Here is a 19,928-nt window from a genome sequence, read left to right on the forward strand (position 1 = left end):
TGCTAACAGGCTCTTTACTCGAACAGGGAAAGGCAGAACAGGACCCAGCGGCTGGAAGCTGAAGCCAGATGAATTCCAGTTAGAAATACGGCAGCAGTTTGTAACCGGGCGGGTGACTGACCACTGGAACAAGCTCCCCAAGGCACTGGTGGGTTCCCCATCTCCTGGGGTCTACAGGTCCCGACTGGTGCCTTTCTGGGTGATGCTGTAGTCAGAGCCCAGCTCTTGGGCTCAGGACGGGGGAGCTGGGGGATTCTCTGGCCTGTGCCATGCAGGAGGCCAGACTAGACAATCTAACGGTCCCTCCTGCCCTTAAAATCCAGGAATGTGTTAACTGCAGTGCTACAGATGGGACCAGCTCCAGCCAGACCCTGAATCATAGAATATCAGGGTTGGAAGGGACCTCAGGAGGTCATCTAGTCCAAGCCCCTGCTCAAAACAGGACCAATCCCCAATTTTTGCCCCAGATCCCTAAATTGCCCCCTCAAGGGTTGAACTCACAACCCTGGGTTTAGCAGGCCAATGCTCAAATCTCTGAGCTATCCCTCCTCCAATTGCTTTGCTCTGATGTCATTCTGCAAGGCACCATCTCAGCCACCTAGCATGGTGTCATTGGGGCTTCAGCCAATCCGCCGCAGATGTGACCCCATTCGGAGAGGCCCTGGTCGGGCCCAGCTGGGATCCACCTGGCCTTCCTGCTGCTTAGAAGCCTGCGGAGTAACTACCCAATTCCCAGGGAGAGTGATAGGGCACCTCGTGGGCCCGTCTGTCTGGTGCCCACGGTGAGAGCTCTGCATGCCAGCCCTGTGCCCTCCTCCGGCCCCAGCCAAGCATTGCTGGAAGGGAAGCCCGGACAGGAGTGTACAGGGTCAGCACTGCCCCCAGGCTGCAAAGAGGAGCTGGCCAGTGCAGAGTGAGGCCCAGCAGGAGGATCTGGATCCAGAGAGGCCACGCCAAGTGCCAGTGGGCAAGGCAAGGGGCCGAGTTTAGTCTGGCTCCTCTTTGGAGCATCCCCCACCACAATCCCACCGGCTGCCTCCGGTTCTCCAGGCCCCACCCGTTGGCTTCACTGAGTCAAGTTATCAGAGCAAAGTGCAGCCACATGGTCTAACTGTCCCCAGCGAGGCTCTGCCCAGCTCCAGCCACAGCGCACCCCGCTGGGGACAGGCTGAGCTCCCTGGGACCTGGCTGGGCCCTGCCCACCTGCTCTCAGCACCAACGCTGCTGCTTAGCACCTCAGCAAAGCCACTGGGGCTGGGGAAGTTACTATCTGAGCTTCTGCCTTCCAGTGCCAGACCTGCCAGGGGATGGTTGGCAGGAATCAGAGGGGCTGGTTCTCAGGCTGTGACTGGCTGCAATGCCTTGGAGAGGAGCAAGGAGCCAACCAGAGGTGCAGGTGGAGAATCACCCTGGCATCTCTAGGACACCTGTCTCCCCAAGGGCTTTGCTACCATGCACAGCACCCACCTTCTCCGTCAATGGAATGCTCCCACCTCTGGGGCACGACACGGCCGCTGCTAGGGGGCAGGCGCTGTGAAGAGGGGCTCCCCATGTTCACCTGCCACAGTGAGGAGGGATCATGGGAGAGGCATTGTGCTGGTGCCTGATGGATGGCCCCAGAGATGGGAACATTGTCCCCCCAGCAGGGAGGTCACAAGCCTTGCCCCACCACGCTTTGGGCCATGGCCCAGCCCCACAGGGCGCTGCCTATCACCAGCTCCCTATCAGCCACTCCTGGCTTCCAATGCCAAATCTTGATCAGTGACTGATAGCGGTGGATGCAGCTTAGGGTTCTGCAAGCTTCCCACCCCCAGCTCTGCTGGTTGTCCCCCAGTCCCAACCCACAGCCCCCCGCTGTCCCAGCCCGGGGTTGCCCTAAGCAGATTGCCCATCAGGCTGAGCTGTGGGGTGGTTTTGTGATGTGAACAGGTTTCGACCAGGAACCAATGGAGCCAGATCAACCCATTTCAGGAACACTCTGGGTTTACCCAGAGCTTCGTATGGACTCTGTCCCCATGCATCCTGAGAGTAGCCCCAGGGGGAGGGGTGGGAGCCAGCAGCAGAGCTGTCTCTCGATGCACCGATCAGGGATGGTGATAAACCTGGTGTCACTGAGCAGCTGTGGGCCTGGAGCAGCTAGCGGGGGCCGTGACACCATGGTGATGGGTAGGAGCATTAGGGACAGCCAGCAGCCTTGGGATCACTACCCCAGTGTCTCCCCGTGCCCTGCACACTTGCTGGCATCGCTGCTCAGTACAATTCTCCTGCAGTTCTGTGGTGAGTGGCTGCTGAGGCAGACGGAGCTGCCTGTCTGGACTCGTTTGCGACGAGGGAAGGGAACAATACAGCCCCACGGGCTTGTTTCACATATGGCGCAGTGCTCCAGCCCCCCCGCCCCCTTTCCCACTGGCATGTGGCGCTGGGCCATGCAGGGAACTTGCTGCCAGGCTGCGAAGCCCAGTTCCATTGGGTCTGAGCTCCCATCAAGAGACACCAAGCCCATCCCAGCTGGGGACCCCCCCGCCCAGCTGGTAGGAGCCGCAGCCATGGAGAGGACAGTCCCTGAGCAGCAGGGAGAGAGAAGAGACTGGGCGGCTCAGCAGGCCGCTGCCAACCCCAGAGTCATGGTCCTGTCCAGCCGTGAAGGAAAAGGGGGGAGTCTCTGCCCTGGACTAGCCGTGGAGCCTCAGATAGCAGCCACGGGGCAGAGTCATGGCCTGGGGCCTGGCAGGGGGATAAAGCTCCATAAAGAATTTGGCTCTGTGAGGTCAGCGCCAAATGGGGAAACAAATGCTCCCTCGTCCCCTAGAAACATCTGGACTGGAGGCCGACAGCCAGCCAAGGGGCCTGCACTGGGGCCAGGGATCTGGTGGCTGGGATCTGCTCTGGATCACTTAGAAGGGTGGGGACCCAGTAATCAGGGCCCAGCACCGCCGTGGGGTTCCTCAGCTCATGTTGGGAGTGATTAGGCAGTGGGTTTAATGACGGTTAACTGGGGACTGGAGGAGTTTAGCTCTGCTCTCCGACGGGGCTCATTAAAGGGTTTATTACATGCTGCTTGATGGCTTCATTGACCTGGGGTAAGTGATGCACTGAGGGGTCCCCTGCCGCGGCCGGAACATGGGCCCTCACCCTCCCAGGAGGGTCGGCCCGGGCTGTGTTCATGCAGGGTCGCTCCCCCTGCCACGTAATGCGGCCGTGTCTCATGTAGCCACCCCTTGGAGCCCATCCTGGCCCACCGGTGAGCAACGACCTGGCCAGGAGGCCACTTGGCAGCTCATTGGCTAATGAGGACTTGGGGCTGGCAAAGGCTGCCAGGTGGCGGCCGAAGGAGGGGCTCACAAGGATAAGAGCTCTGGGGACGTTAGCAGGAGCTGCTGGCTGGTGAAGAGAAGTGAGTACGCAGAGGCACGGGCAGGGGCACGGACACACAAGCTGCTTGAGGACTAGAGAGGGCCTGATGTGAAACTCAGCTCTGCAGGAGGCAGGACAGGATTCAAGGCCTGCGTGTGGGAGGTGATACTTGTTGCCATTAGCCCCCAGCCAGAAGAAGGGCTGGATATTGAGGGGTTTCAGAGTAGCAGCCGTGTTAGTCTGTATCTGCAAAAAGAACAGGAGGACTTGTGGCACCTTAGAGACAAACAAATCTATTAGAGCATAAGCTTTCGTGGGCTACAGCCCACTTTGTCGGGGGACTAATGAGGGGGAGGGGTTGTACCCTGTAAAAGGAGTTAACTAATTGTAAGCAGAGTCAGGATGGGCTCCACCCTGACATCTGGTGGTGAGGTGTGGCAAGTAGTGGAAAAGAACTTCAGGGGCTGATCTCAATTTGCATAGGCACACCCACCCCGCCTAGACTGAGGCCATAGCTGCCCAAATGGTCACTTTGGCTGTTGTGGGATCCCCAGTGTCTTTGTTATTGGGGCGGGAAGAGTAAATTGTTATTACCCTGATTATGGGAACTGTGCTTGGAACTGTACTTGGCCTTTTGTTATGATGGAGGGACTCACCATCAACTGAGTAGCACTCGCTAGGCAAGGGACATGGGTTCCAAAACTCTGTGAAGGGAGAGAGACTTGAGACAGGTATTAGTACCTGGTGGTGTGGGCCCCTTTGTGAGGGCCTGAAGCACCAATTGCACCTCTGTCTCTCTCCACTGTGGAATGTCAGAGCTAATTTTGGGTCTATTAAGAGTCTTGCTACAGGTACTGTGCTGCATTCACTTTGGCCTTATGGTGCACCAGCACTAAGGTCCCCACTACTATGAGCTGAAATCACTAAGAGCTGAAATCACTGAGCACTGTGTCAAGTAGTGGGGAGCCGGAAGATCTAGAGTGCAGTGGTGCTGTTCGTGAGATGGCGAGCTGTGCAGAGCGGAGCCGTTTGTGAGACGGCTAGCTGAGCAGAGCTGTTTGTGGGACAGCGGTGTGTTCGCGAGATGGCGAGCTGAGCAGAGCTGTTCGTGGGACAGCGAGCTGTGCAGAGTGGAGCCGTTCGTGAGACAGCGGTGTGATCGTGAGACGGCGAGCTGAGCCGAGCTGTTCGTGAGATGGCGAGCTGTGCCGAGCGGAGCCGGTCGTGGTGGAGCGGAGCCGTTCGTGAGACGGCGGTGTGTTCGTGAGACGGCGAGCTGAGCCGAGCTGTTCGTGAGACTGCGAGCTGTGCAGAGGGAGCCGGTCGTGGTGGAGCGGAGCCGTTCGTGAGACAGCGGTGTGTTCGTGAGACGGCAAGCTGAGCCGAGCTGTTCGTGAGACTGCGAGCTGTGCCGAGCGGAGCCGGTCGTGGTGGAGCGGAGCCGTTCGTGAGACGGCAAGCTGAGCAGAGCTGTTCGTGAGACGGCGAGCTGTGCAGAGTGGAGCCGGTCGTGGTGGAGCGGAGCTGTTCGTGAGACAACGTAGCAGAGCAGAGCCCTGTGGGGCAGTCAGCTTCAGGACACGTAAGGTACCCCTTACCTCTTTCCCCCACACACAGGCACATTTTAGCCAGACTGGGGAGTAACACTCTGCAGATGAACTTTTGAATTCTGGGGCTGGACTTTTTGGATTTTGGGTGATTTGAGGATTGCTGGACTCAAGAGACATTTGGGTTCTGGGACTCAAGAACCCGAGGGAAAGGATGTGGCCCAATTTTCTGGGGTGGGTCTTTGCTCATGGTTTGGTTAATGAACACTAGTTGTGGTGTTTTCCCAATTTAATGCTGATGTCGTTTACCTCATGTTATTAAAGATTCTCTACTACACCGAGTGTGACGATGTGACGCAGCAGGGAGGGGGGAGTGTTGACCTGGGAATGTGCCCTGGGGACGGGAGACCTGAGAGCCTGTCACCTGAGCCAGGAGGGGGAGGGGGAGGTAACACCTCTGCCCAGGAATGTGGACGGAGGCTGCAGCAGGGAACCTGCTCGGTGGGTTTAGTTTCAGTTTGGGGCTGGGTGGAGGAACACAGGGAACCCCAGGGCTGGGGTCTAAGCTCCCTGCTCCCCCAGAAGGACTTCACTGAGGGGTCCTGGGTGTACCCACAAGCTCTGTTTTGGACTGTGTTCCTGTTGTCCAATAAACCTTCGGTTTTACTGGCTGGCTGAGAGTCTCAGTGAATCCCTGGAAGAGGGGTGCAGGGCCTGGACTCCCCCACACTCCGTGACAACTGGTGGCAGCGGTGGGATCTACTGCACCCCGTGAACGGCGCTTCCTGCAGTAAGTGACTGGGGAACAGTAAAACGAAGGGGGATTGACGGGGACCAGGCGTGCTGAAGATTCAGAGAGAGAGACGGTTTCAGGGGGCGGTTAACCCCTGGGAGTGTGTCACCAGAGAGAAGGACTTTTGCAGTAACAGGGTCCCCCGGGGGATTGCAGCGAGCGGTCCCAGGGGCGGAGGAGTCTGCAACTCGACCCTGGCAAAGAGGTGGTGACCTCAAGAAGGACTGGCACACTAGGGGCTTTTCCTGGAAACCGTGGACAGCTGCCCGGCCTGCGAGTGGCCAGCCGGGAGATGTACGCTAAACGCCTTAAGAGCGACCTGGTGGAGCTGTGCAGGCAGAGGGGGCTGCGCGTCGGGAGGTCCACCAAGGAACAGCTGATTGCCCAGCTGGAGGAGAGGGATCGCTTGGATGACCCGATCCCTGTCCCTGAGGGAAGCCGCCCGGCGGACGCAGCGTGGGCCCTGGGGCCTGACCAGGCTGGGAGGGGTCAGACTGCTGCCCAGGACACCCCGAGACCCTTCCTACCTATGCCTGGGGGAGGGGTTGTGGGAAGCCCAGCGAATACCGAGGGCCCCCTGACCCCAGCAGCCAGCAGGGGATCCTCCCAGCGGAGCTCCCCATCCCTGGAGCGGATGCGGCTGGAATGGGAGAGGGAGAGGAAAATGAGGGAGCTGGAGGATCATGAAAAACAACGTCAACATGAGGAGAAACAACGTCAACATGAGCAGGAGGAGAAGGAGAAACAACGTCAACATGAGCAGGAGGAGAAGGAGAAACAACGTCAACATGAGCAGGAGGAGAAGGAGAGGGAGCGTCAGGAGAAGGAGAGGGAGCGTCAGGAGAAGGAGAGGGAGCGTCAGGAGAAGGAGAGGGAACGTCAACATGAGCAGCAGGAGAAGGAGAAACAAAGACAGCATGAACTGGAGCTGGCCAGGCTGAGGAGCAGTGGGGCCCCGGCTGCGGTGAGTGAGGGGGGACCCAAGACTGCAAGGAGCTTTGATAAGTGCTTCCTGGCCCAGCGGAAGGAGGGGGAGGACATAGATAGCTTCCTGACGGCCTTTGAGAATGCCTGCGAGCTGCACAGGGTTGACCCTGCAGACAGGCTCCAGTTCCTCACCCCCTTACTGGACCCCAAAGCCGTGGAGGTCTACAGCCGGATGACAGGGGCAGAGGCAGGGGACTATGAACTGTTCAAACAGGCTCTGCTCCGTGAGTTTGGGCTGACCCCCGAGATGTACCGGAGAAGGTTCCGGAGTCAGCGTAAAACGCCTGAGGTCACCTACCTACAACTGGTCAACAGGATGCAGGGATATGCCCGCAAGTGGACAGCGGGGGCCCAAACTAAAGAGGACCTGCTTGACCTGTTTGTACTGGAGCACCTGTATGAACAGTGCCCTTCCGACCTGAGGCTGTGGCTGGTGGACAAAAAGCTCGCGAACCCCCAGCATGCAGGGCAGCTGGCCGACGAGTTTGTGAACAGTCGGTCAGGGGGTAGCCGGGAGGAGTCCCAAAAGAACAGGCCCCCCCCGATGCAGAGAGAGAGTCACCATGGGGCCTCCCAGCGGGGAAATAGGGAGAACCCCCTCCAAAGGGGAACGCCTGGTGTCGGGCCCCTCCGACCCGTTCGAGGGGACCAACGTGACCTGAGCTGCTATCACTGTGGCCAGAGAGGCCACGTACGGGCCCAGTGCCCCGGGCTCAGGGACAAACTGAGCAGACCCAACCTACCCAGGGTTAACTGGGTAGGGACTCAGCTGGACGAGGGGCAGGCGACCCAGGAAAGGGGGGCTACCAGTTTGCCACCTGCTCAGGAGGGAAGAGTACCCCCAGCCAGCCCCGCCAGAGGGCTGGAGGCTCTGGACTCAGGGTGCTCGGTTTACAGGGTGGGTGCGGGGCTGTCCCTCCGGAGAGAGTGCCTTGTTCCCCTGGAGGTGGATGGGAGGAAGGTCAATGGATACTGGGATACGGGCGCGGAGGTGACGCTGGCCCGGCCCGAGGTGGTGGCCCCAGATCGGGTGGTGCCCAACACCTACCTGACCCTGACGGGGGTGGGCGGGACCCCATTTAAGGTGCCCGTGGCAAGGGTACACCTGAAATGGGGGACCAAGGAGGGCCCCAAGGATGTGGGGGTACACCACCATTTGCCCACTGAAGTTTTGATGGGGGGAGACCTAGAGGACTGGCCAAGCGACCCCCAGACCGCCCTGGTTGTGACCCGTAGCCAGAGCCGGCGAGGGGCACTGCGACCTGACCCTGGGGAGGGTACCACACTGGAGGCGCGAGACCCTACTCGGGTGGGGAGGGAGCGCCGAGGGGCACGGCTCAGAGAGGCTGCGGCCTCAGACCTGGCCACGGAGGGGGAACCGGGCCCCATCCCTTCCCCAGCCGCTGAGTTCCAGGCCGAGTTGAGGAAAGATCCCTCCTTGCAGAAGCTCAGGGACCTGGCCGACCTCAGTGAGGGACGGACCATGAGGAGAGGCTGCCAGGAGAGGTTCCTGTGGGAGAAGGGGTTCCTGTACCGAGAATGGGCTCCCCCAGGGGAAGGGGAGTCCTGTGGGATCAGGAGGCAGCTGGTGGTCCCCCAGAAGTACCGCCGCAAGCTCCTGTCCCTGGCCCATGACATCCCCCTCGCAGGGCACCAGGGAATCCGGCGCACCCGGCAGAGGTTGCTACAGAACTTTTACTGGCCCGGGGTCTGTACCACCGTCCGGCAGTATTGCCGATCCTGTGACCCCTGTCAGAGGGTGGGGAAGGCCCGGGACAAGGGGAAAGCGGCGTTGAGACCTTTGCCCATCATAGAGGAGCCTTTCCAGAAGGTGGCCATGGACATCGTGGGGCCTCTCAGCAAGACGACCCGGTCGGGGAAGAAATACATTCTGGTGGTGGTAGATTTCGCCACCCGCTACCCCGAGGCAGTGCCCTTAGCTTCCATTGAAGCAGACACCGTGGCAGATGCGCTCCTGACCATTTTCAGCCGAGTGGGGTTCCCCAGGGAAGTCTTGACAGACCAAGGCTCCAACTTCATGTCGGCCCTGCTCCGGTGCTTGTGGGAGAAATGTGGGGTCCGGCATGACTGGGCCTCAGCGTATCACCCCCAGTCCAATGGGCTGGTGGAGAGGTTTAACGGGACGCTAAAGATGATGCTGAAAACCTTTATGAACCAGCACCCGCAGGATTGGGACAAGTACTTACCTCACCTGCTGTTCGCGTACAGGGAGGTGCCCCAGGAGTCTACCGGATTTTCGCCTTTCGAACTGTTATATGGAAGGAGGGTGAGGGGCCCCCTGGACCTGATGAGAGACGAGTGGGAGGGGAAGGCCACTCCCGATGGAGAGTCAGTGGTGGAGTATGTCCTGACCTTCCGAGAGAGACTGGCTGAACTCATGGGCCTGGCCAGGGAGAATCTGGCCAGAGCCCAGAGGAAGCAGAAGGTCTGGTATGACCGCACGGCGCGGGCCCGTGCCTACGCCACCGGGGATCAGGTGATGGTTCTCATCCCCGTGAGAAAGAACAAACTACAGGCCGCCTGGGAGGGCCCGTTCAAGGTCGTCAAGCAGCTCAATGAGGTAAACTATGTGGTGGAGCTGTCGAACCGGGCCCACCACCGCCGGGTGTACCATGTGAATATGATGAAGCCATATTATGCCAGGGGGAATGTGGTGTTAGCTGTGTGTGGTCAGTGGGAGGAGCAGGGAGATGACCCTTTAGTAGATCTATTCCCTGGGACCAGAGCTGGTTCCCCCCTGGAAACAATCCCCCTCTCGGATCAGCTCACCCCTGCCCAGCAAGCTGAGGTCAGGGGGGTGCTGCATCCGTACCGACAGCTGTTTTCCAACCAGCCTGGACGCACTAATCTGACTGTCCACCGGGTGCAGACAGGGTCGCACCCGCCGATAAGATGCTCCCCCTTCCGAGTCACAGGGAAAACTGCTCAGGACCTGGAAAGAGAGGTCCGGGACATGCTGGCTTTGGGGGTGATCCAGCCATCGGCCAGCCCTTGGGCCTCGCCGGTGGTGCTGGTCCCCAAAAAGGATGGGTCAGTCCGGTTCTGTGTGGACTATCGGAAGCTCAATGCCATCACTGTATCGGATGCCTACCCCATGCCCAGGCCGGACGAGCTCCTAGACAAGCTGGGAGGAGCTCGGTACCTTACCACCATGGACCTTACAAAGGGCTACTGGCAAGTGCCGCTGGATGCAGATGCCCGGCTGAAATCGGCCTTTATCACCCCTCTGGGGCTCTATGAGTTTCTGACCCTGCCTTTCGGCCTCAAGGGAGCGCCGGCCACCTTCCAGCGCCTGGTGGACCAGCTCCTGAGGGGGATGGAGAGTTTTGCCGTGGCGTATATTGACGACATCTGTGTCTTTAGCCAGACCTGGGAGGACCACGTGTCCCAGGTTAGACAAGTGCTGGACCGACTCCAGGGGGCTGGGCTGACTGTCAAAGCGGAGAAGTGCAAGGTGGGGATGGCTGAAGTATCTTACCTGGGCCATCGGGTGGGGAGCGGCCGCCTAAAGCCGGAACCGGCCAAGGTGGAGGTGATCAGAGACTGGCCCGCTCCCCACACCAAAAAGCAGGTCCAAGCCTTTATTGGGATGGCAGGATACTACCGAAGATTTGTGCCCCACTTTAGCGCCATAGCCACCCCCATCACTGAGCTATGCAAGAAGGGGAAGCCAGACAAGGTGGTCTGGACCGAGCAGTGCCAGGAGGCTTTCCGGGCGCTGAAGGAGGCTCTGGTCAGTGGCCCAGTTCTAGCAAACCCAGACTTTGACAAGCCCTTTGTGGTGTTCACCGACGCCTCCGACACGGGACTGGGGGCGGTGCTAATGCAGGAGGATGAAAAGGGGGAGAGACACCCCATCGTGTACCTGAGCAAGAAGTTGCTACCCCGGGAGCAACACTACGCGGCCATCGAGAAGGAGTGCCTGGCCATGGTGTGGGCCCTCAAGAAACTAGAGCCCTATCTCTTCGGGCGACACTTCACCGTCTACACCGACCACTCTCCCCTGACCTGGCTGCACCAGATGAAAGGAGCCAACGCCAAGCTCCTGAGGTGGAGCCTGCTCCTGCAGGATTACGACATGGACGTGGTCCACGTGAAGGGAAGTGCCAACCTGATAGCGGATGCGCTGTCCCGGAGAGGGGGCCCCGAACTTCCCCAGGTCACTGGTCACAGTGACCCCGCTCAGTTCAGTCTCGAAGGGGGGAGAGATGTGACGATGTGACGCAGCAGGGAGGGGGGAGTGTTGACCTGGGAATGTGCCCTGGGGACGGGAGACCTGAGAGCCTGTCACCTGAGCCAGGAGGGGGAGGGGGAGGTAACACCTCTGCCCAGGAATGTGGACGGAGGCTGCAGCAGGGAACCTGCTCGGTGGGTTTAGTTTCAGTTTGGGGCTGGGTGGAGGAACACAGGGAACCCCAGGGCTGGGGTCTAAGCTCCCTGCTCCCCCAGAAGGACTTCACTGAGGGGTCCTGGGTGTACCCACAAGCTCTGTTTTGGACTGTGTTCCTGTTGTCCAATAAACCTTCGGTTTTACTGGCTGGCTGAGAGTCTCAGTGAATCCCAGGAAGAGGGGTGCAGGGCCTGGACTCCCCCACACTCCGTGACACCGAGACTCCGTGCTTGCGAGAGGGGAAGTATTGCCTCTTCGAGGCGCCCAGGGGGTGTGTAAGATTTTCCCAGGTCACTGGGTGGGGGCTCGAGCCAGTTTTGTATTTGCTTTGATGAGAGGGAACCACTGTGTACTGAACCCGGCCCTTGCTGCTATCAACTTGGCCTGGCAGAAGGGTTACATTTTTGGGGGCTCGTCCGGGATAAGACTGGGTCAGTACCCTTCGCAAGCACATCTTAGGTGAGTCATTAAATTGGGAAAACCCAGCATCTGGTTGTTGTTGTATTGATCTGTTATATTTGGGAAAGAAATTACAGTTTGTATAATGGCTCTATATTTGCTAGAGGATTGGTGCAGGGGGATGAATATTAACCCTAGGAACTGTGTCCTGGTGACCGGGGTGCCGGAGGCGTTCGATGAAGGCTCGATAGAGCCTACCTTAAGGGCATCCACTGAGTACCTGAGTAAGTGTAAAATGCGTGGGCGCATGTTTGTGAGGGAGGACGGAGATTTTGCGGTACTGTGTGAGCTGCCGTCGGCTGTGGACCCTCTACAGGTTCCAGGCACGATAGCAGTGGAAGATGGTGAGTGGAAGGTAATAACTACTGGGAGCCAGCCCTCACCAGCCCCTGCCTCTGACGTGGAGTTTTTAAAGAAAATGTCAGCCTTTTTGGGGAAAGAGGGGAAGACCCTGGCTGATATGCCGGGTCTGTTGGGCCTTGACCCAGGAGTCCCACCCCGGGAGGCTGCTCCATCACCTGATGAGTGGGTGAAGGCTTTGGGGCAAGCATTAGAGAAGGTTGTGCCACCCCACCCTGAGGCAAACCCCTATCGTAAACTAAGGTTGTTTTCTGGGGGTCCCACCCCAATACCTGGGGAGGAAGCATTTGAACCCCGGCTGGAACACACCACTGAAATGCTGCAGGAGTGGGCAGTACCTGATGCTGAAAAGAGAAGGTGACTAGTAGAGTGCCTCAGGGGGCCAGCCCTAGATGTGATTCGCACCCTGAAGCTCAGTAACCCTGGGGTCAAGGTAAAGGCCTGCCTAGAGGCCCTTGATCATTCCTTTGGGAGAACCGAGGGCTCAGAGGATGTTTATTGCAAGTTCCTCAATGCCAGGCAACAAAAGGGAGAGAAAGTTTCTGCCTATATACAGAGGTTGGAGAAATTATTACAGAGAGCCATCATGAGGGGAGCAGTAGCGGTTGAGCGAATGGACCGGACTAGATTGGCTCAGATTGTGAGGGGAATTCAATATCAGAACCCAATCCTTCTCCACCTTCGATTAAGGGAGCGCCAAGACAATCCACCAGGTTACTCTCGACTGATAAAAGAGGTCCGAGAGGAGGAAGAGAGGCAGGCAGCTGGTGAGGTTTGGGAGGTTCAGCCACCCCAGGCAACTGCCACAACATCCATACGAATGCCCAAGGCGCTGATGGTGAATCCTCAAGAGGAACTTACCCAACGAGTGCAGGTCCTGACACAGAAAGTGGCTGAACTAGAGAATACTATCGATTCAGCAAAGACTTCGGGGTACAAGGAACCCCCCGTTACTACGGTCCAGAAGACTACATTTAGAACCTCTGCCCCACCCCGGCAACACGGGAAAGGGCAATCCTTCTTCTGCTACCGGTGTGGCCAGGATGGGCACATTGCTGCCAGGTGTCAGAATGCAGAGAATCCCCCGCTAGTATACCAAAAGCTGAGGACCACCTGGGGAAAGTCGGGAAACGGCCCCAGGGCCTGGGAAGGGAGCCGCCTAGGCCTGCAGGGTTTGGAGGCTCCCCTGCGAAGAACCATGCCACCCGAATCCCCCCAGGATTGATAGGACCTCGAGCAGAGGTCACTGTAAAGGTTGAAGGGACAGAATGTAGAGCAGTGCTTGACACGGGATCCCAAGTGACTATCATATTCCAGTCTTTCTACCAGCAGATGCTTATGCATCTGCCTATACAGCCCTTGACAGGGCTTGGCCTATGTGGTCTCAGCATGGATGAATACCCATATCAGGGGTATGTCATTGTACACCTGGAATTCCCAGAAGAGATCGCTGGGGTAAGACAGGAGGTGGACACTGCAGCTTTAATATGCCCCGACCCTAAAGGTGTCTCTGATGTGTCCGTGCTAATAGGGACCAACTCCAGCCTCTTTAAGGTACTTGCAGATTACTGCAGACAACGAGCAGGGGACCAATACCTGAATACCTTGGTGATACACACACATTGTGCCGCAGCCTACAGAAAAATTGAGGACGCAAAAAGAGTGATGCCTGATTTGCCGGTGGGAGCACTGAGGTACGCAGGCCCGATCCCCTTAGTGGTGCCTGCAATGACAGAAAAGGAGGTGATTGTCATGAGTACCTGCCTGAAAGGCAGTAAGAGAACATTAGCAGTGGTAGAGCAGCCGACCGAGGGAGGGCTACCTGAAGGAGTGCTGGTTCTTAGTGGAGTCATAACCCTACCTGCTGAAGCCCAGGAAGAGGTGACTATACTGATTGCTAATGAAACGAGTCGTGATATTTTTGTGAAGCAAGGACAAAAGATAGCAGACCTCTTTGAGCCCGAGTCAATTGTAACCCCCCAGTGGGAAACTCAAGTTCCAACGATAGACCCAGCAAAGTTTGACTTTGGAGATTCACCAGTGTCCGAGGAGTGGAAAGATCGCCTGAGGAAGAAACTTTGTGAAAGATCCAAGGTGTTCTCACTGCATGAGTGGGATGTGGGATGTGCAAAAGGAGTAGAACACAATATCAGACTACATGACTCTCGACCTTTCAGGGAGAGATCTAGGAAGATTGCACTCTCTGAGATGGAAGATGTGCGACATCATCTTCAGGAGCTGGCTGCGAATGGCATCATTACAGAGTCCCGCAGCCCATACGCCTCACCCATTGTGGTAGTCCGTAAAAAGAATGGGAAAATCCGGATGTGTATTGACTACCGCACCCTAAACAGCCGTACTGTGGTCGACCAGTACACTATGCCTCGAGTGCAAGATGCCTTAGACTGTTTGCTGGGAAGCCAGTGGTTCTCTGTGTTGGATCTTCGAAGTGGGTACTACCAGATCCCTCTGGGAGAAGAAGATAAGGAGAAGACAGCCTTCATCTGCCCATTAGGGTTTTATCAGTTCGAACGCATGCCCCAAGGGATTTCTGGAGCACCTGCCACCTTTCAACGTCTCATGGAGAGAGTTGTGGGAGACATGAATTTACTGCAAGTGTTAGTTTATTTGGATGACCTGATTGTGTTTGGAAGAACCTTAGAGGAGCATGAAGAAAGACTTCTTAAAGTGCTTGATAGGTTGGAGGATTATGGTCTGAAGCTCTCAATTGACAAATGCCAGTTCTGCAGAACCTCAGTGAAGTATGTGGGTCACATCGTGTCCCAAGAGGGTGTGAGTACTGATCCTGATAAAATAGAAGCACTCACTACATGGCCACGTCCAAGTAACTACAGAGAACTCAAGACCTTTCTCGGATTTAGTGGCTACTACCGCAGATTTGTGAAAAACTATGCTACAATTGTAAAGCCTCTGAATGATCTTACCAGGGGACATCAGTCCAGCAAGAACAAATTTAAGTCCAAGAATAAGGGGAGGTCCCCAAAGCCCCCCGTGCAGAGACACTATGGCCCATTTGAACCATTTGGGCCACGGTGGGATGAGAGATGTGAAAGGGCTTTTCGAGAAATCATTACTTGCCTAACTCATGCTCCAGTCCTAGTTTTTGGTGACCCAAGCAAACCCTTTATCCTGCATACTGATGCCAGTTTGGAGGGTCTGGGAGCAGTCCTGTACCAGGAAGTGGAAGGCAAACGTAAACCTGTAGCCTTTGCCAGCCGAGGATTGTCTGATAGTGAAACTCGCTATCCCACCCACAAGCTGGAATTTTTGGCCCTGAAATGGGCCGTCACTGAGAAATTTCGAGACTACTTGTATGGTGCTCAGTTCCAGGTGTGGACAGACAACAATCCACTGACTTATGTGTTAACAAGTGCTAAGCTGGATGCTACAGGGCAGAGATGGGTGGCCGCCTTGGCTAGCTATGAGTTCAGCATTCAGTACCGATCAGGGAGAAGCAATGTAGATGCAGATGCATTGTCCAGGCGTCCGCAGGCTCCAGAAGTTGCTGTGATACCCACAGATGGAGTGAGAGCTATTTGCAGTGTGAGTCGCCGAGAGCCAGAGGACCGTGAGAGCCTTCAAGGATGTGTTGCAGAAGCTTTGGGCCTGCCCCCTGAATGCATGCCTTCTGCTTCAGTGAACTATATTGCATTGGACCAATCTCCTTTGCCCATGCTCAATGCGGCTGACTGGCAAGAAGCCCAGCGGCAAGATATTGACATTCGTGATACACTACTTGCCAAAAGGGAGGGGCGAAGCCCAGCTGCGGTTGTCCCACCTAACCCAGAGGGTAAACTACTATTGAGAGAATGGACCAAACTACAACTGATTCAGGGAGTGCTACACCGAATGACCACCGACTCTTTACAAAAACAACGAGCACAACTAGTGCTGCCAAAAAAGTACAGAGCCCTGGCCATGAGGGCCCTGCATGATGACTTTGGGCATTTAGGGATGGAGAGGACCCTGGAACTTATTCGTAGTAGGTTCTATTGGCCCCGAATGGCTGAAGATGTTCGCAGGAAATGTGAGACTTGCGCTCGATGTGTTCAAAGGAAAACTCTGCCCACGAGGGCTGCATATCTCAAGAACATCACCAGCAACAAACCTTTGGAATTGGTATGCATTGATTTCTTGTCTGTAGAGGTAGACAAGAGGAATGTTGGGAACATTCTAGTAGTGACTGACCATTTTACACAGTATGCACAGGCATATCCCACACGTGATCAGAGGGCCACCACCGTCGCTCGAGTATTGTGGGACAAATATTTCTCAGTCTATGGATTCCCGGCTCGGATACACTCTGATCAGGGGCGGGATTTTGAGAGTCACCTTCTGAAGGAGGTGCTGAAGATAGCAGGAATTAAAAAGTCTAGGACAACGCCTTATCACCCCCAAGGTGATCCTCAGCCAGAGAGGTTCAACCGAACCCTATTAGATATGTTGGGAACTTTGCGACCAGAGCAGAAGGCAACCTGGAGCCAGCATGTCGCATTTCTGGTGCATGCCTACAATGCCACAAAGAACGATGCTACGGGAGTCACCCCATATCTGTTGATGTTTGGGCGAGAACCAAGATTACCCATAGACTTGTGCTTTGGTGTATCAGAGGATGGAGATAGCTATGAAACTCACCAGCAATATGTATCCCAACTAAGAGAAAAGCTGCGGGATGCTTATCGCTTAGCTACCACTGCAGCTCGGAAAAACGCAGACCGCAACAAACATCGATATGATGCTAGAGTGCGTTCGCAGGAGCTCCAGCCGGGGGACAGAGTCCTGCTGCGAAATTTGGGTATTGCTGGCAAACACAAGATAGCTGACAGATGGAAGGCAATACCTTACCTGGTGATGGAAAAGCTGGGAGATCTGCCGGTCTACAAGATCAAACCTGAAGACGGTCCAGGGCAAATAAAGATGGTGCATAGAAACCTTTTGCTCCCTGTGGGGGAATTGGTAAGCATCCCTTATGAGACGGGCCACGACAGGGCAGCCGGGCAGAACAGAGGTGCTAGACCAAAGCCGCCATCCAACACAGACAGCGGGCCCCGTGCAGCTAACTTACCCCTATAATGCACATCTGAGAGTGAGTCTGAGGAGGAAGACACAACCCTGGTGTATCCTGGGATGGAGACAAGATTTCAGTCTCGATCAGCTGAACCAAACGAGAGTTTTCCCTCTTCCGCCCTAAACCCCATGGCGGAATTATTTAGGCCCATTTCTGACACCCCTGTGCCGCTGATGAGACCCCCCTGTGATGACACACACAGGTTATTGGCCAGTGGAGACACACAGGTAGAGGATGTCCTGGGCACCTTGGACCCTCCCGCGTTAGAACTAGGAGTGCAGGGGCCTACGCCAGTAGCCAAGGGACCCTCAAAGGAAGCCTCTCCATCCGTCAATCAAGAAGATGTTCCCCCTACCTCGGCAACAGAGAGTCTCAATAGACGAGACAGGGTGATAAGACCAGTAAAACGGTTGACTTATGATGCACCTGGGGTGACTAGTGAGGAGCCAATACATTTAGCACACAGGATTGTGGAAGCCAAAGTGGGCTTCCTGAGGCCCTTTGGAGGAAACCAATGAGTTGGTATAAAGGGAGTATGATTTGTCGGGACGCCAAATTCTCGGCTGGGGGGAGGATGTAAGCAGAGTCAGGATGGGCTCCACCCTGACATCTGGTGGTGAGGTGTGGCAAGTTGTGGAAAAGAACTTCAGGGGCTGATCTCAATTTGCATAGGCACACCCACCCCGCCTAGACTGAGGCCATAGCTGCCCAAATGGTCACTTTGGCTGTTGTGGGATCCCCAGTGTCTTTGTTATTGGGGCGGGAAGAGTAAATTGTTATTACCCTGATTATGGGAACTGTGCTTGGAACTGTACTTGGCCTTTTGTTATGATGGAGGGACTCACCATCAACTGAGTAGCACTCGCTAGGCAAGGGACATGGGTTCCAAAACTCTGTGAAGGGAGAGAGACTTGAGACAGGTATTAGTACCTGGTGGTGTGGGCCCCTTTGTGAGGGCCTGAAGCACCAATTGCACCTCTGTCTCTCTCCACTGTGGAATGTCAGAGCTAATTTTGGGTCTATTAAGAGTCTTGCTACAGGTACTGTGCTGCATTCACTTTGGCCTTATGGTGCACCAGCACTAAGGTCCCCACTACTATGAGCTGAAATCACTGAGAGCTGAAATCACTGAGCACTGTGTCAAGTAGTGGGGAGCCGGAAGATCTAGAGTGCAGTGGTGCTGTTCGTGAGATGGCGAGCTGTGCAGAGCGGAGCCGTTTGTGAGACGGCTAGCTGAGCAGAGCTGTTCGTGGGACAGCGGTGTGTTCGCGAGATGGCGAGCTGAGCAGAGCTGTTCGTGGGACAGCGAGCTGTGCAGAGTGGAGCCGTTCGTGAGACAGCGGTGTGATCGTGAGACGGCGAGCTGAGCCGAGCTGTTCGTGAGATGGCGAGCTGTGCCGAGCGGAGCCGGTCGTGGTGGAGCGGAGCCGTTCGTGAGACAGCGGTGTGTTCGTGAGACGGCAAGCTGAGCCGAGCTGTTCGTGAGACTGCGAGCTGTGCCGAGCGGAGCCGGTCGTGGTGGAGCGGAGCCGTTCGTGAGACGGCAAGCTGAGCAGAGCTGTTCGTGAGACGGCGAGCTGTGCAGAGTGGAGCCGGTCGTGGTGGAGCGGAGCTGTTCGTGAGACAACGTAGCAGAGCAGAGCCCTGTGGGGCAGTCAGCTTCAGGACACGTAAGGTACCCCTTACCTCTTTCCCCCACACACAGGCACATTTTAGCCAGACTGGGGAGTAACACTCTGCAGATGAACTTTTGAATTCTGGGGCTGGACTTTTTGGATTTTGGGTGATTTGAGGATTGCTGGACTCAAGAGACATTTGGGTTCTGGGACTCAAGAACCCGAGGGAAAGGATGTGGCCCAATTTTCTGGGGTGGGTCTTTGCTCATGGTTTGGTTAATGAACACTAGTTGTGGTGTTTTCCCAATTTAATGCTGATGTCGTTTACCTCATGTTATTAAAGATTCTCTACTACACCGAGACTCCGTGCTTGCGAGAGGGGAAGTATTGCCTCTTCGAGGCGCCCAGGGGGTGTGTAAGATTTTCCCAAGTCACTGGGTGGGGGCTCGAGCCAGTTTTGTATTTGCTTTGATGAGAGGGAACCCCTGTGTACTGAACCCGGCCCTTGCTGCTATCAACTTGGCCTGGCAGAAGGGTTACATAATGAAACCCCACCAAGGAGGCCTCTTGTTCTTAGACCCGAGCTCCGAGTATCGGACTGCCAGCCCCAGCAGGGAGCTGAGGCCTGGCACTGGCAGGGCCACCAGGGCGTGTGCTGGAGGCTGATGGCCCATCACAAGCTGCCTCTGGGGTGGGACACGGCATCAGCAAAACAGCGCGGTGCAGTGTGACCGCACAGCAGTGGCGTGGGGTGATGGCCGGGAAGTGACAAGGGGCAGCGTGAAGGCACAGGAGTGACATGGGGTGACGGCCGGGCACTGGTGCGGCACAAGGAGCTGGGGGGCTTTGCCTAGGATGGAAATGCCCAGACTGTAACTTGACTGGGGGCAAGAGGTTCTTTTGGGTCTTGGGGTGACAAAGAGCAGAGACTCCCTGGCAAGCCCCATCCCACAGTGCCCAGGAATAGGCTGGCATAAGGCAGTGCTGCCTGCCATGGGGGCTCAGCCCCGTGGGCCTGGGTCTGAGTGGGCAATGCCGGTGCTGGGACAGGGCACCCAGCAGAGCCCATTACAGCTCCTGCTCCAAAGCCAGAGCAGGGCCGGGGCCAGCCCTGGCCTCAGTCTCGCGCCCCAGGCCTGAGCTGCCCCTCTTCATGTGGAAGGAGCTGGCGGGCTCAGAGCTGGCCAGCATTCCCCTGGCAATGCTTAGGCATTTCCTGCCTGGCATGCTTGCCCCAAATCTCATTAAAGCCTCTCCACTTGAATTCTTTCATGTTTTATGGCGGGGGGGGGGGGGGGGTAGTGCAGTGGTA

Source organism: Natator depressus, chromosome 27, assembly GCF_965152275.1.
Source record: "Natator depressus isolate rNatDep1 chromosome 27, rNatDep2.hap1, whole genome shotgun sequence".
NCBI classification, from domain to species: domain Eukaryota; kingdom Metazoa; phylum Chordata; order Testudines; family Cheloniidae; genus Natator; species Natator depressus.